The 15,402-nt window shown below is 37.3% G+C and overlaps 1 long non-coding RNA gene across 1 annotated transcript in view; it reads right to left on the reverse strand.

The window, feature by feature from the left end:
• Nucleotides 1-15,402, reverse strand: part of LOC135992028 (uncharacterized) — a 107,722-nt gene continuing 92,320 nt past the window's right edge. The window contains exons 2-5 of the long non-coding RNA XR_010606682.1: nucleotides 6,718-6,843; nucleotides 2,016-2,141; nucleotides 642-728; nucleotides 1-105 (exon numbers count right to left, since the gene is read on the reverse strand). This is a non-coding gene — a long non-coding RNA (uncharacterized LOC135992028). The remainder of the gene's footprint in view (nucleotides 106-641; nucleotides 729-2,015; nucleotides 2,142-6,717; nucleotides 6,844-15,402) is intronic.

Here is a 15,402-nt window from a genome sequence, read left to right on the forward strand (position 1 = left end):
TGATGTCACGTAAAGCCTACAAGGAAATACTGACCTCGACATTTAAAAACTTTTCCATCTCAGCTGTGGTTTCAACTCTTCAAATTATACCATTTCATTGTACTTCTAGAGAAAAACAAACAGAATACATATATGTTCTGCTTGTAAATTTGGTCATCTACTCCAAAGATAAAATTACACTGTTTCTACATTCCCACACTCAACTCGAGAACTCAAACAGATTCCTAGAATTAAGCAATATTAAGTGGTATTATTCCTAGAATTAATTGGTATTAACCAATTAACCAGAGACTACAATGTGGTCTGACATAATGCTGAAATGCCAATATCTGGACATATTGAGCCAGAATTCTGTCTGACACCAGCTTTACAATAAAAATGTCATTCATTTAAGGGACTCCATTTCAATTTCTGCAAGTAGCAGTCAGTGAAAATTTAAAACCATTGTGTCCAGCCTATTTGGTGAACAGCCCACATCCCACATGCATGCAAATATTAATTATAATGTATAATTTTCTTTGTGCCTCATCAAAGAAGGAAACTGTTAGATTGCTTTCTCCCTCTCTGTTTCAAATGGATTCAGACAACACAAAGCTCCTGGAGTTGAAGGAAGTGGACAAGTACAAAAAATGGTGTGTTACCCATGTTGCAACAGGCTCAGGACACTGGAACGTGTATGTGGTTCACCTGGGGCGCCCGATTCTGCCAGATGAAGTTAAAGACCAGCCCTACAGAAAGATAATGAGATTTTGAGTCTGGCTTGGATACCATAAGGCCCCCAAAGAAGAGTCTTTCATCAACTGCTGAGGAAGCCAGGTTTGGGTCAGTGATTAGGGTGGACACTTGGAGCCAGTAGTGAAACCGTTCTCTTAACTTCACATGTTTACTCTGATTGAGCATCCCCAGTGGATGACCAGAGTCTGTGTGGTGGGTTCTAAGAGAGACCATGCTGCGAGAAACAAGGGCAATGACTAAGAAATGTTAACCAGCAGCTATATTTAACATTACTTAGCCTTAGATACTTGCATTATAAAGGGAGAATTTGTATTTTCCACACACCTAGAAATTTAGCAAAACAATCAGCCATAAAATCAGCTACAACTGAGAAGTCAGACAAAACTGATAAACTCCTCCTAGTGAAGAGGGAAATGTCATCAAGAGGAATGTGGTTTCAGAACAGAGTTTGGTCACGCTTCTCCCAGCCCCAGCTGCTGCTTATACATTTGCCTTGAGGCACACGTTATCAAATCCTGGATTGGTAGAAATGACACAGCCAGGTGCAATTTGCTCATTCCTGTACCTACGGGATGTATTGCAATCATTTGTTGACAGCGTTTGCAATGGGAGGAGAAAGAGTGGGCACTGAGGACTTCAATAGGCTCACTGTATTTAGAAAATTTGTGTAGGAATTTTAAGAGGACAACAGCTGTGACACATAACACACAATGCAGTCCCTTAGGTAAACAGTTATACAAATACTACATTTTCAAAATTAATGATGCTTCAATTTATTAAAGTCTTAATTCAGTTTTTGTGCATGTTAAAATGCAAAATAAAACTATAATCCTATTTGTAAGCAGCTGGTGTACTATAAGGTGATAAGTAATAGCCTCCATGGATTTATCAAGAACAAATCACATCAATGCAATCACATTTGTTGCTACAACAGGATAATAGGCCTTGGAAACAGGGGGTTATTAGCAGCAGTTATCAAACTTAAGTAAGATTTTCACACCACCTCACAAGACATTCTCAGGTCTAAGAAACCTGCTATAAGTGGAAGTATTGTAGAGGACAACTGCTTCAAACCCAGTCCTTACAGATGAACTACCAGATGTGAAAGATGTGAAACAGCATTACCTGAAATGATGTGTAGATTGACATGCTTTATTTTAAAGAAAATTGTGGCCCAACTACAGTATCCAGAGGACTGCGACAACTATGCTGAAATTTACATATGACTGAAATATAAGTGTAGAATATTTAATAGTTAAGAATAGTTCAGGATTAGATACCTGAAGAGGGATGTGGAATGTCCACACTGGAAATTGTGAAGAACAGTTGTCAGTAGCAGCTCAGGCATAACTGATGGGGCTTTGGGGACCTTCCGAGGTGGCTTCCAGCTGTGCACCTCTGTGAATCTATGAAAACAGAGAAATGAATAGTTTGCAACATTTTTAATGCCTCTTACCTTTGAAGATCAAAATCTGTGGTGATAAAATGTTATGTTAAAATTAATGGGATTCTTGATACAGAAATAGGGTAAGATGAGGAATCTTTATGCAAGGGACTGGATGAATTAAAGGAAGAAAAAAAATGACCAATTACAAAACACTCCTCTGGTCAGGAAGCTGCAAGATAGGGAGAAAGTTTGAGGGAAATGTTACTCAATGCATGCTTTACTCTTGCATCCTTAGTATCTGCTTATAGCCACTGTTAGAGATAGGATACTGAGCTATATGGACTTTCTGTCTGGCTCAGTAGAGTTGGTTTTATATCTTTTAACATCCTGCATCAACTATGACTAGCACCTAACAAAATGCAAGAGACAAACAACAGATTATAACTTGGCTTGCTTGAAGAAAACACACAACTATCGGCATTTATTGTCCTAACACAATTAGCAACCAATGTGTGTCACGACTGTCGTATATTTTCTTCATGAACTATTTAGCATTATAACGTTTTAATAACCTCAGGACATTAATTATGACATTTCCTTGTTCCAGCAATGCATATATTCGAAATGTAATATACTATATTGTTTACTACATGCACTTTTTTTTCAGCATTATAAATTTAAAATAATAAATTGTGGAATTAAACTCATTAGAAGTGCATATGTTACTTGGTTTTACCCAGCTTTACAGGAGCTAGAAATGCAAGACAGGGCAGACAGTCTCTTCTGTCTATAAGCAGCACTAGAATTAGTAACTGTACAATGACTTTGACCTCTCCCATGCCAAACAGAAGTTACACGCCCAGAGGCAGCGCTGGGATCAGAAGATGAACTAGTCTTGCTTCAGGTCTTAGCATGAGCTTGTATTTGAGTTATCTTTACTAAAAAATTCTATAGTAAAAATCACCAGTATGCAGATACCTCTGCATAATTTTCTGCAAGAAATCTAATAGTAGTGTCAGACAGAATTGGTTTAATCCCACGATGTAACATGGTAACAGAACTCCAAATTTTCCTCTGTGAACAGCCATATAATTTGCAAGTAATTGCAATACATGTCAGCCTCTAATTCCTACCACAAATAAAAAGTGCCAGCTCCCTGCAGAGACCTATTGGTTCGCACAGCCCTAGGACAATCAAAAGAGCTATTGAGCAATGCACAGTTTCTTACCAGGTCCAGGGAATTTTACATGTATGGAAATTTAATGGTTAAAAAAGGGTACTTAAAAACATAATGTAAACCACTTGAATATATGTCCCAAGAGGACAGACTTTGGGTGTACAGCAATTATCCTTCCTTGTCTACATTTGAAGAAGTTAAAGGAATGGTAAGCAGTTAGATGAGATAAGTTTTATTTCATAGATTAACAGCACTGGGGCTTTTTATTAGTCTATGTTTGGACCAGGAGGAGAAGGATACCAAGCAGTTTATTTTGTAACCATGGCTGTTGTGTGTAACTCATGTAGAGTTGGCGGCTGATGACAGCACCCTTTAGGTAACATTGCTATCTGAAAAAAAAAAAAAAAAAAAAAAAATTGAGCTCTCCATTTGGAATGCCACAAGTGTGACAGAGCATTTCAGATGTCAGTCTGAACTGTCACGTGTAGGATGTCACCCCTACACACAGAACAGCCCATCAGTTGTGACAGGCTACAGCTGGGTTTTTCCCCTCTATTTTCAGTTCCAACTGAACTGTAATTTTGAATGAAGTACTAAAATACCAGGAGCTTAGTAGCCTTTCTAGCAATTTGCCTGGAATTGTATATATCCCAAAGGTGCAAAGTACATTGAGGTTTTGTGCAAGCTACAATTTCATACACACAACAAGATATGGCTCATAGATTTCCCATGAAGTACCTATAGCGGCATGACAAATTCTGACCTAGCAATTATTCTTTCCCTATAACAACATCAAGTTTGACTCCCTGATAAAAAGATTGCATATTTAGGCCAATGTGATTTTCTTTTTATACTTGTAATTTGCTTTGATTTAGATGTTTTTTATGTGGACTTTAATGTTTCCACAAGCAGAAGCCACTATTTACTCTTCTCTGCAGTTCTATTAATACCCCTGTTTCAGACTACAGTACAAAAGAAAGATATCTCTCTCCCAGCCACTGTACTTGACACTGATTAGAAAGATGAGTAACTGCTTCAAAACTTTTGTGTTGCTTCTAACTAAACAAAATATTGGTGTTGGCTCCTAAGGCATATCTGACACTGTATGCCTAATAGACTGTTACGTTATAGTACAAGAAAAAAATCTACCTATACATATATTTGTACATGCAAATGAGTATATGTCAGACTCTTAAAATGTAATAATTTAATCTTTACTGGAGTATTTTATAGATCAGCTTTTAGAAGGCTGGACATTCATCCAATAATTTTTTTTAGGCCATAATCACAGTGTCACTCAGCTTGTCCTGCTCACCTTTCTTAATCTCCTGGAAAAGTTGTTTGTGATCATTTAAGTGAATGTGACAAAGATCTCCTCACCTTGTGCCAATCATTTTTCAGAAGCATTTGTTTTTGAAGACAGTTTCCTATTTTGACAGATAAGCTATCCTTACTTATAATTCATATCAATAGATATAGGCCATTCTTACAGTCTATAAATCACCAACCTTTTCCAGCCTGAATTTCTTGTCATCCCTAAGCTGCTCCACTGAGGTCACTAAAGGTTGCTATTGCCAGTGCTATTTATCTTCCAATTTTTTTCTCCTCTCTACCTTTTCAGTTCATTTCATCTCCCAGCAAACATACTTCCACTTACACCAGCAGGTCACCAGCTCTGCAGCAGGTATCACATCCATCAGCTTCTCCCATGGACAAGAGCGATGCTCCACAGGCTCTGCACAGTGAGGGCCCTTACAAACTCTGGGCCTTTCAGTTGCAGTAGTAACCCCAGTGAAAAACATAAGGACTGATCAACTGGGTAAATTAAAAGTCTGGAAGATTAGTAAAAAAATCATGGAGTCATGGTCTAGCTTGTGCTTATGGATTAGGCAAGGCTTTACATCCAGAGCCCATCAATCTAGAAATAATTGTCTTAATTAATCCAGTATTTTTCTACAAAGGAAGCATAAGTATCTTCAAAGAGATCTAGAGTCAGCATGAAAAAGGTTGTTGCAATCGAAGCATATAGCACACAGTAGACGTATCATTCTACAGGTGCAATGGTGCCTAAATCTGTGTCATTTTATGTACTAAACTGAATGGTGCTGTGGGGCTTCTGTCTTAAGTGGCAACATAAATGCACCACGAACACTAATGAGTTACAATTTCCTGATTGCCAAAGCCGCTCTACAAACAGCACAGCCAGAGTCACAGCCTCTGTACCTTTGGTGGAGAAGATTTAGCAACCTGCGAATATAAATTTCTTGAAAGTGTGACTACATTTCTTCCCATCATGTTTGTCATATTTAAACCATTTTCCCTTCCATTTACCTTCCACAAAGCTCAGAGGCAGCAGAAATTGCCTCATTCTGTGGTTTTTAGCTGTCTTTTATTCATGTCACGTCTGTCATCAGTATGTTTCTGCCAGGTGAGATATGATCTATTAACATTTTTTGGCAGCTTCTTGTGTGCTGCTTTTTCACTGTCTTTACCCAGGTGAGCTTTAAGGGAATGTTTTTTCACAGATTTGTATTTGTTTGGACAATACAAAACAGTTCTCTCCATTTTCTTCTATATTTAGTTTTATCAGTATCAGTTTGTTCTTCATGAGAGAAAAAAAGCCTCTAAACACTGCACGTATTTGGTCTCTATCTTATATTCTTTAGTCTTAGTTGCAAAGCCTTTCTTCTTTTCTGTGCAGCTTTTGGAAACATCTACATTTATCTATTGATTTTTTATTTTGAAATAAATTACAACAATTAAATAATATTGAAGTCCTCGTCTAGAACTATCTTTAGCAACTCATTTAACTAATGTTTATAAAAACACTTTCATCTAAGGATCTTAAATACTGCTATTATCATTATCTTCTAAGCTGCATCCCAGTTGCACTGCAGCGTGTATTCCTGAATGAGACCCTGCTTTGAAGTCTTTAAACTACACAAGAAAGTCATGGCTTAGGGATGTTTTTGACAACTAATTGTAGTTTTTGATAAAACTCTGTAAGAACATGAGTCTCAGTGTTTTCATTATTCTTGGTTCATATTTTATTTAGGCCAAGATTAGCTTGTCACTCACTTGTCTCCAATCTCTGACTCCCCAGTAACGTCCTTCAGTGCAACCACAGAAACCCCCTACATGCACCATAATTTATTTCTGTTTCACCTGTATACTAATCTTTGATATATCCAACTCATTCTGCCAAATAGTTATACTTGTACATAATATTTTTCAGATGTGTTGGTTTAAAGTCACAATTTCTTTTGGCTGTTAAAGATAATTTAGGTGTGACAAATCTACTATTTAGACACAACTCTGGGTGCTGTAGGGAAGCTCCTGTCCTTTCCCCTGTGAAGATTTTAACCCCAGCAGAATGACACTGTTGGATAAGGAATAGCAATACTCAGAACACAATTACCTGCAGAGCAGCATGGGTAACTTGAAAAGCTGATTAAAGCGATGTAGTCCAGCACTAGGCAGCTCAATATACAGGTTACAGCCGTTCATATGCTCTGCAGATTCTTCATAGACTCACACCAGCCTCCTACTGGGCCAAAACATTTGATCAGTGATTGACCTGAATTTAAATTCTTTTAAACGAGTGTTCCATGCAGTACAAATCAGAGGAGAACAGTATAGCCAGAAGAGTAATTGACAGAAATCTTAAGGACATATGTTAGAAGTAGGCTACATCTTCTGCCAGTAGTATTTCACACCATCCCCTTTCTCAGCTTGTAAATTGTAATTGTCTCCCCACAAAGAGAAGGAGAATAAGTGGGTGGAAAGATGCTCAGGAAGCATTTTACAGCTCTGCAACCGCATAGGAGCCTGATTAACACTGCTCGAAACACTGCTCTACTAAAGACATTTAAAGGAGCAGAGGGGAACTTTCTGGTTTCAGGATGAAGAACGTCTGACATAACACAGATGCTGTTCAGCTACCGGTTAAATCTTTCCAATGCACCATTTAGATCATCTCCAAAATTAACAACAAATAAAAAGGCAAAGAAAGAATAAAAAGCATCTGGAGAAATCATTAAACAGCAAATGTAAAGGAAAAGAAACACCGATTACACATAGTATAATTGCTTCAGAATGTGGGGAAGGCAGCAAAATACAGGTAGTTTAACAAATGGAATAGAAAATTCACAGAGGAAGTTCCATCTGTGGCTTTTGGACACAAGGCTTCAGGCTCAGTCTCCCGTTCAAGAGAAACCTACAGCAGATGAAACTGCAACTGCAAACCCAGAGGAAGGACAACTCTAGTCCTGCTCTTTCCAGAAGTATTTGCTACTGGTTGATGCTGTAAACAGAGTGGGTCAGCTGTGATCCCATATGGTATTTCTTACACTCTCAGGAGAGCAAGGAGCTCAGTGGCACTGGTAACTATCTTTCTCCGTGGCAATAATCTGCCCTTCATTTTATGATATCTGTGATGAAACAACAGACTTCTGCAGATTTGTTTAGTGCTCTTTGAATAAAATACCCTATATATCATGGGCAACACTTACCGGTAATGTTATTGTTATTATTATTACTGTAGGGAAGATCTCAGCGTAAAAACGTTTATAGAGCCAAGGTTTATACAGACTGATTTCACCTACACTGAAATACTCCACTGAGTAGAAGAACACAATAATTCTAAGATACGCTGAATACAGAGGTTTGAATAGCAACTATAATAGCTCCCTCACAGCCAAGCCAATTCCAGAGCAAATATACAGTTCACATTTCATCTCCCAAATGAGACACGAAAAGGCCAGTAAGAACATTCATCATAAGCAAAAAGGTTTAAAACTTGAATGTAGACTTTTAAAACTTGCATATATTTTAGATTATTGGTACTTCACTGCTCTGTAATGAAAGCTATGGTCGATAAATATCTCTGGGCAAGATAAGGATGATCTCTGATATACCCAACAGCTAGGAAGAATATCAGCTTAGGATACTACGTGGGTATGCATCAATTCTTCATTTTTATTGTGCTCTTTGGCTAGTGTTCTGATCCCTGTCACCCCAAGTACCACAGGTAGTAGTATCCAAAGTATCACAAACTTCTCTGAATTTTTCCAAATTTTAACTGCAGTAATGAGATCAGCTTGTACCCATCATGGTTTACATTAATGTCTTCAAGGTACTCCTTTTTAAACAGAGGTTGTCTATAGCCAACATGCAGCCTTTAATCAAAGTAGCAAGAAAATAATGTGCTCATTTGCTTAATAACATTTGTTGTTGATGTTACATACTGATATACCATTTCATTACATAATTATCTAAGTTAGGTCAATATATTATAGAAGCTGCTTATGAAAATGATTGAATCAACTTTGAACCAAGCCCACAGTACAGCACTAACCTCCAGATTAAGTGGGAACAAGGCTTCATCTGGTAATACAAATTTGTAGGAACTGGTCCAGCGTTTTGAAAATATTTTTTTAAACCATTCATTATTTCATCAAGCCTATTTACATTAGAACGATTATCTTCTTATTTAAATCTTCTTAATACAGTTATAATTCTTCAAGCATTTTTTTTTTTAAAAGTAAGCTATCTGCTTCCCGTAAATAATATATTAATTAAATTTTCTTCACACAAAATAATTAATTCTTAACAGTAACACTGCATTATAAAACAATTTCTAATAAAATATGCTCTAATTATAATTGCAAAGCTCATGTTATTTTTGAAACTTGTGTTGGCTTTTAGATAGATTATAATAAAAGTAAATTACTCTATGTTTTAATAACAGTTGTCAAGTAAAGCCATAATGCCCAACTGATGACTAAACACAAAGTGTAATTCCCCATAAAAGCTAATTGACAATTGATTTTCTTAAATACCAAAAGAATACATCATGATTAACACTATTACAATGAAATCCAAAGGAATTAGAAAAGATTTCTCTCTAATTGAGCATTTCTCCAAATATTAGACCTACTGAAAAGAATAACACTGTAGGTTAGAAACACAGCATCATCTTCCCTCAGAATATGAATTACACAGATGTAACCAAGGGGCTTGGTGCTTTTTTGTAGGTGCATCATAGTTTATATGCACAGTAGCAGCACAACACGTTGCTCTCTTAGTACTCAAACTCTGTCAACACCCTCAGCTCTGAGATTATCATCTCACTGACTGCAAATCCTCAACTAGATTTGCTCTCCTAAAGAAAATTTAGCGGGGGGGGAAGGAGGGCAGAAAATAGAAGGAAACAGTTGTGGAAAACAAACAAGAAGATGGAAGCAGCGGAAGCAGGCAGATATTATAATTTTTAAAGGTAGTTGATGTGACAGCCTCAGCCGCCCTCTGCGCGCAGCGGGTGGGTGTTGTGGTGGAAGGGACCCGATGAGGGGGACCCGCGGTTCCTCACGGCTCCGCATCAGCCCCGGGCAGGAGGCAACGTGGCCTCTGGGGCTTGGAACGAAGCTGTGGGGCTCTGCTGGAAGCAAGTGTGCTGGTACCCAGAGCAAAGCAAGGTAAAATGAAATGGAAGCTAATGAGGGAGACAGGCAAAGACCCCCTCTGCCCTAAAAAGTGGATAATTGGAGCAATAAATTTTTCCATGACATATTAAATACAAAACAAGAAATCCAGTGAGCGTGATTATGATGTATCAACTTGTCTAAGGAACTTTAAGCAGTAATTCAAATAAAAAGACATTTTCTTGCCCTGGAGAATTGTCAGCGTACAGCTCCCCATGTCGTGGTGACATGCAACTCATGTCCTTCACTACACTTCAGTAGGGTTCTCATGGGAAACTTTTAAAAGTTGTCACTGTGCGATATATCAGAAGGCACAAGTAACACAGAGTAGAACATAATAAAAAGGTGAAAGGCTGTTGCTGTATGAGCAATTTAAATTAGTTATGCACACTCAAGAGTACTCTGTACAGCCCAGAGAACTTGCAGCCGAAGGGCGGGGGGATATCAGGCTGGCTTTTAAGCTACTTTAGCTTCTTTTTAATGCTTCAATACAAGAGGAGCTGCCAGTGTCATTTGGACAGCCCCTGTTCTATCCAAAATACTCAAATCATCCCTTGTATTTAAGTACGAATCTTTTGCTTTATACTTCTTTACGGTGTGCATTTCATTCCCAGCTATCGCAATGTCAAATTCTTCTCTACAGTACCAGATTTTTTTCCTTTCTTGATTAAAACTTAAACTAAATAAGAAAGGATGTTGCTTGTATTACTAAAAAGAAAAAAAAAAAAAAGGTAAATGAGACAGTTCTGTGCTTTAATGGGAACAAAAAAATGGTAAGCTGAGTGATACAAACTAGAGCAGTTTTGAGAGAGGTGTCTAAGTTCAGTACAACTGTATAAAGAGGAATATAAAGTCAGTTAGTCTTAACCTAATTAATCCATCTGCATTTGCTATAGTTTTGCCATGTACAAAGAAGTAAACTACAGTTTTTAAATGACATTTGTTTTCCTTGCACTCAGAAACAATGATATCCATTTAATAAAAGAAAAAGGCGTTAACTTTTTTTCCCATGCTTTTCATACTTAACACATTACGAAGCAGCCTAACCCTGCAGAAGTGGGTCTAGGAATTTCTGTCATTTGTGTACTCCCAGCTCACCTGGACTGAATAACAGAAATGCTTTCACTGAGAAGAAACACTATTCCCAACCCGCAATTTTCTTCCTTGTTGTCTAGAAGCCTCATACTAGAAAGCCAGGTTCCCCCAAGAAATTGGCTTAAGCTGCAAATATTAAGGCATCCATCATCACAGAGCTGTGATCCTTGAATCCGAACTCCGAGCCATAATTTGCTTCCCAGCGCAATGGTTTAGGCTTCCTGGCTTCCCATCAGATCCAGCAGATTACACTGGAGCACGGAGCTAAGTCAAGCTGGTCAGAGCCTTGAAGCCATATTCTACATTACTATGTACAAACACATCCATCAGTAAATTATGTATAAGAAACAAACCCAAACAAAACCCACAACAACAACCCGGCCACACACACAAAACCAAACCTGACAGAATAACTTAAAAGAACGCAATTATTCAATGAAAAACCAATCTCAGCATGCAATTTTGAGATAATAGGCTAAAATGTAACAGAAAGCACACCATTGCCTGTTCAAAAGCCAGTCTGATAGGAATGCAAAATTAACAATAACATAAATGACTAATAATGCATTTCTTGTCCAATATTCCATAATGAACAGTTAGAATGGTCAAATCCTTTGGAAAATGGTAGTATAGAGCTTTGTACACCACACTAATTATAAAACCATGATCCTATTTACTGTTTCCCATAAAACAAGAATATGAAAGCATTCGATTAAATGGAAAGTCACACGTATTTTTGTGAGCTGTACACAAGTGGGTAATGACAGCAAGACTTCCAAGACCTCCTCTCCCTGATCAGGTCTGGGGAACTACCTTTGGAATAAAAGATACTAAATGATCCACATTGGTTTCTCTTCTTTGCATGTACTTTTGCATCTACCTGTCACCGTACAAAAAGAAAATCATCCCTTGTTTAAATCTATGGTTTATGACAACTATTGAGAAATGCTTAAAAAATAAAGCAAAACCAAAACACAGCACAACATCAGAATTGCTCATAGATGTCCCTGTCAGAAAACAGTAGTGAAGGGAGCTATTCATTTAGTTAAAAGGCAGCCAAACACTGAAGACAACTTCCATCCAAGTAGAATAATATTAGCTGTTTAATATACCAGTCTCCATATTTCAAATGAATTACTAGGTGAAATTTGGAGAACGATGGTTTTCTTTATTTGGCAAAAGGAAAAACGTCCACTAAATAGCTTGCCTAGGTAGCCTTTCTGCATCCCTTTATCAATGCATTGGTCTTGCTAGAAGTAAAGTGTGATTATCCATGGACAAAACGAGAATATCTTGGATTTACATTAAGTTGGATGCCAGCTAGAGTTTGTGTGTATGTGTGTTTCCATTTATGCACATGCATACAGGCAGGCAGAGAAGTCAGTCACTTAATACAAGCACTGCTCATGGGAGGTGAATATGTGTGCAAATAGGAATTTCTACTTTAAGGACATGGCTGCATATATTTAAAAGAGGATTGCAACCCTCTTGGGGAAAAAAAAAAAAAAAAAAAAAAATCAGACCTGCCCTGTCACATGAATCACACACGTGACAGGCCACGCTCATGCTTCCACATTTAGATTTTGTTTTCATTGTTCCCTGTAGGTTTCTTTCTGGCTATAATTAGAGTTAATCACATTTCAAAGTACCAAGATAATTATCTCCATGTCAAATTAACTATTTTCAAATGAAAGACTACTTCTGCTTAATTTTTCCCATCTTGAAAGCAAAGCAGTAAGCCCCAGATCTTTTATGTCATTTCTTTATGAACATCAGGTTACGATAAGCTACTTTCTGAACTACTGTTTGAATCAAATTTATTTCACGTAGCTTTGCATAATAAAATGGCATTTTAGATAACTTATTCAAAGGGCAGATACTAATTCTCTGAAGATTTCATTAAGTCACTCTTTTCATGTTAAATTAATGTACCAAGTTAATTTTAGAATAGACAAACCAAGATACTTAATTGCTTTGTGATAAATAAGTATTGCTTGCTTAGAATTTTATCATTCAACTTTATATTTTGAAAATCCATGTATTTCTGTGTGTCTCAAGAGATTTAAGTTCGTACATTTACTGGTACACACAATAATATGTATTTAATAAACTGGTAACTCCATGTGCGTATCAGACATAGTTTTCTCTTCAATAATTATTTTATATCCTATGTTTTCCTAAAAGATGAATGACAGAAAGAGTTTTCTTGGAAGAAGTCAGTTCTAAATAAATTGACGGGGAAAAATTGAAGGATAAGAATAAACTTTGACAAAATGGAACTAACCCTAAAAAATGCCACTGCACAAGAGCAGGACAGAAAAATTCAGAACTGAAGCCAGACTCACTTTCTCAGATTTCATAACTCCACTCCCTTCTTTTCCCCCTTTCAGTAAACGTAAAGGTGTGCTCCAAAACTAGTACCATGTAAAATACCGCTAGCTGGAAACCAGCTCAACTGATTTTTGAGTTTGAGCTTCAGAAAATGGTTGGCTGTAAGTGCATGCAGTCAAAGAAAAACATTACACAATCCCTGCTCCCAGTTAAAAGTCCTAAGACACTTCAGGTAGTTATTCCATGACTGACCCTGCAAGTGCTGCTTTCAGCCTTCATCACTGGGTAACCAACACCACCACCTACTAAATCTGTGGTTAGAAGGATAGGTACGCACTGCTGAACAGTAATTAATGCAGCATCTTTAATAAGAGGGAGATTTTGACAAGCTTTACTGGTACAAAATAAGCCAGCAGTCCAGTAACAATTATTTACTAACACTATTAACAAGGAGAAAAATTTGACTTGAGGTTTTTATAGCCTAAAGGTACCTTTGACATCCATCAGTAATTATTATTGCTGTAACAATATGGTTGGATACATATTTTACTTTATTTCTTGGTAATATTTCATATGACTCTAAAAGGATACAAAAATCCATCGCAATACTAATATTTCTCACTGATTTATGCAAGCATAATGATGGAATTAGGGCTCTTTGATGTTTTCTTCTGATAGAGTTGTAAAACATTCTTGGGAGTTATTTCATTTTTAATATCTTTTCAAGCAAATTATACTCAGCTAGAATAAATTATTTAATTTCTTCTGTTACCAATGAATAACAATCTTCTCATTTAGGGTAGGTTTTCAGCATGTACTATAAACTGAGGAAAGAACACCCAAGTTGAACTGTCATATGGATATCGACAGCACATTTTTAACTAGAAAATTAATTATTTCACTGCTTTGTAGCTGAAATGTTTCTAGTGGAACCTCTGTAGAGAATAAGGGTGATACCTGCTTATATTTATGGAATTATTTTTCTGTCTGGTAAACAATGGATGCTGATCAGTCGCTGGATTGATTCTTAGTAGATACAGGGTCTAGGAGGGCTTACCCCACCTTGTGCGTCCACAGCCATCCGGCTGATCCTGCTGCAGCCTCTTGGGCCAGTTTGAGCAGCTCCAGCCCAGGAGAAGACACAAGGACACATGCCCAGTCAGAAGCACATGGAGGAAGGGAGCCAGAATCTCATCATCCTCCCGAGATTTATGTCACCTTTGTTCTCCTGTGGTCTACCAGCCTCTTAGCGGCTAATGTAGCACTAAAACTATCCATTTTACTTTGCTTTTCTGTGTGATATTCATTGTGCTCTGAGGATGCTTGGACCTCAGTACCATGCACAGGAAACACCTACTTGATGCGTTAACAAGCATACTTAACCGTGATCTACATGCCAATCTGCTCTGCTCTGGTAGTTTGGGGTATATTGAAAAGAGCAAGGAGTTTCATGACTAATTGTCCTCCATTGACAGAAGGAAGCACTCAGTGTAAGCTGCATTCGTGAAAGCTCAGTGAACTTTATTAAAGGGCAGGAAAAGCATAAAGACGTTTTATACTTCTTAATAGGATACACACACCAAAAAAAATTCTTCAGCTCTTTCAGGACAAATATGACAGATAGTAGTCCCCTATGAGAAAAAAAAAAAAATCAAAACTTGCTTAACTTTAAGCACAGACTTAAGCCTCTTCAGTACCAAGAGTACTAAAGCTCAAATTCAAACAGTGAATTAACTAACAATTCAGAATCATCTAAACATTACTGAAAGTGAAGTACCTGCCCAAGTTCTTCATTGACTCAGACTGAAATAATGTGTATCCGGAGCTCACAACGGATATCACCTAGGCTTCTTACACAAATATTTCTACTTCTACAAAAACAAACAAGTATTTGTCAAAATATATATCTTTTTTCTTTCCCCCAGTGATAGAGAAGTGTGCATGCATACTCAAAATTTGCAGACTGTGCGAAAAAGCAAAACCAACTTGTTCTCCATCCTCCACATAGAGCGCAGTCTGTTTGCTTTACTGAGTACAGCTTATTCAGGTAAGTCATCAAAGAGTTAAGCCCCCAGTCCATTTTCAATGGTTTAAAATTATCTTCTCTTTATTACAAAAAGTCGTTGTTTATCTGAATGAAGAGGAAGAGTAGATGGTCAAAGCAAAAGCAGAAAGTATACATGCTAATATGTGAC

Source organism: Caloenas nicobarica, chromosome 9 (assembly GCF_036013445.1).
Source record: "Caloenas nicobarica isolate bCalNic1 chromosome 9, bCalNic1.hap1, whole genome shotgun sequence".
NCBI classification, from domain to species: domain Eukaryota; kingdom Metazoa; phylum Chordata; class Aves; order Columbiformes; family Columbidae; genus Caloenas; species Caloenas nicobarica.